The sequence below is a fragment of the Aplysia californica genome, unplaced genomic scaffold, assembly GCF_000002075.1.
Source record: "Aplysia californica isolate F4 #8 unplaced genomic scaffold, AplCal3.0 scaffold00563, whole genome shotgun sequence".
In the NCBI taxonomy this organism is placed as follows: Eukaryota; Metazoa; Mollusca; class Gastropoda; order Aplysiida; family Aplysiidae; genus Aplysia; species Aplysia californica.
The window spans coordinates 463,916-466,619 of record NW_004797833.1 but is presented as its reverse complement, the minus strand read 5'-3'; positions in this window follow the sequence as shown (position 1 = coordinate 466,619).

The following is a 2,704-nucleotide window of genomic DNA, read 5'->3' as shown; positions in this document are numbered from 1 at the left end:
GACAGACGGACAGACGGACAGACGGACAGACGGACAGACGGACAGACGGACAGACGGACAGACAGACAGACAACTAGTGTATGTGTGTGTGGCGGCCAGGCCCCTCGCTGTCACACACAGGACACTCAGGTTCGATATCAGGCTGGGAAGATGTATCATGGAGTGGGCCTATCTGGGTCTGTCTGCTGGGATGTTGTCTACTTCTCCGGGCGGGTCAGCCTCGGCAGGCAGGATGGAAGCCTGTCTCTGTCTCCCAAATGGATCAAATTGTGTCGATGGGAGCGTAAAAACACCTACGTTACAAAAAAACGACAAAAACCCCCAGGGCGGAGATGCTCGATGGGCCTCCCCACCGTCCACGGGAATCCAACTCGCTCGTGGGATCTGTTCAGTTTTCTTTTTTGTTTCTGCTGATTAATGAAAAATAGAAGGCAAACGAGGCAAGGGCAGACCTAAAGAAATTGGTTAAGGAAACCTGAACAGATGGGTGAGAGGGAAACACCAGGACGATAAACTACGACTAAGGAAGAACATCCGGGCGGAGCGGCGAGGGGAGAATCACGATGACCGATGTGTGGGTCAGATCTGGCACCTAAGGGTGATGACGTCTGCCAGTCCCGTGGTAGGAGAAGTCAGGCATGTTGTGTGTGCAGAAAAACATGGTCGTAATAATTATAATTATAATATTTTGTAAACATTATTTAAAAAACAAAACGTCATAACATCGTGTCCTCGGAACGGCTGGCTTCTGAATGTTTGGTTGTTTTGCTGTGCTTGTTTGGTTTTGTTTTCTTTTGGGTTTTGTTTGGGTTTTTTGGGTGTGTGTGGGGGCGGGGCTGTTTTTTCAGTTTGACGCTCAAAGACAACGTATAAAAACGTTTCAGATAACAGAATATAAACCTTGTGCCGGTAATCCTGTTCTCTCCAACACAACGGGTCAAGGAGTCACTGCCCTCCCGCTAATCCCACTCCCGGGGAGCGAAGTGTTTCGCTTATCTCTTCCAGTCTTGTATGTAAGTCGCAGATGTTCATGCACGGCGGCATTCCAAAAAGCTTGATTACAACTTGTTGGGTAAAATAATGTGCTTTTTTCAAATGTAAACACAATATTAGTTGAAAGTCAAATGGAATTTGACTGATTTTCATTTTGTAGATAATTCCACAGAATATTTTTTCTCTTCATGACACACATTAGACAACCCCGTCTACAACTATTATCGCATGTCACACTATTTCGCACTAGGCCTAGAATCTTCCATCAACGTTGTAACAGTAACATGACACACTCAAAGAGGTTACGGTCTAGAATTTTCCATCACACTCGTAACAGTCGAGCCACATTGCAAGCTACCACAGTCGAACAAGCCGCAAAAGTTTGCAGATATTGTTTTTTCGAAATTGCCTTTGCCTGCAGAACTAACGTCGTGTCAAGTTTTATGTTAAGAAAAGAGCAGAGAGCTTTTTGTATGGAACTTTACCTCTCCACTAATTCACCATTCCTGATATTTCCTCAATTGGGCAAAAGGTACAGAAAAAACAGATACCAAAGTGCCCTCAAGACCTTCTTCGGTGTCAAGATTAAATGAGTTTTGTCAGTTGGGATCTATAGCGAATCAAAACTAAAATTTTACTTAACAAATTACAGACCACTTCAGGTCCAACTTGCACTATTGGAAGCCCTGTAAACGTCAGAAGGGCGCAGATTTCAGCAGTCGAGTCCCATGAGATGTCTGTCCGCAGACGATGTCTGCACCTAGGAATTACCTACACCTCAACGGTCCGCATCCTCAGGGTAGATCTTAACCTAAGACTAGCCTACCTACCATGTTCATCCTCAGGGTAGATCCTAACCTACATCTAGCCTACCATGTTCATTATCACGGTAGATCTTAACCTAAGACTAGCCTACCATGTTCATCCTCAGGGTAAATCTTAACCTAAGTCTAGCCTACCATGTTCATTCTCATGGTAGATCTTAACCTACATCTAGCCTACCATGTTCATTCTCATGGTAGATCTTAACCTACATCTAGCCTACCATGTTCATTCATCCTCAGGGTAGATCTTAACCTTAGTCTAGCCTACCATGTTCATCCTATGGTAGATCTTAACCTAAGACCAGTCTCCCATGTTAATGTTTGCGCGGCAGTGATCTCGTAGCATGAATCATAGCACGGCAATGTCTTCGTGAATCCCCCATCGTCTTGAAAAGCGTGAACATTTCCGAGATAACATTTGGTTCACGTTCTTTTTAACAATAGAAGAGAAATGGGATGTTGTTTAAATTTTACTGGGGTGGGAAAATGAGATGTCAATGAGAAAATACAGAAAGAAAAGTATGCTAGAAGAGCCAACCAGTGGCTTGCAAACTTTGCTTACAAGACTTGTTTTTTCGTGCACTTTGCGTTTATGAGTGGGGGTTTTTCTTCTTTAAATTGAGCCATTTCTGTTTCCCACACTAGTTTCTTCTTCATTAATTTGAATTATATGTTTTAAAAAATCCTTTTGAATAAATTACGTCTGTTCCAAATTACAAAATTATAGAACAGTTTTCGTTCGAGATGTTCAGAAAAAAAAGTTGTTAAGTTTTTGGGGGTTTTTTTTACTGACACTGTGTACTGATTAAACCTGACGTGTGGAACTGAACTCTTTGCTTTGTGAGTTCTCCCAGATTCATCGTGGGGTAGTGTATTTTCGTGGGGGT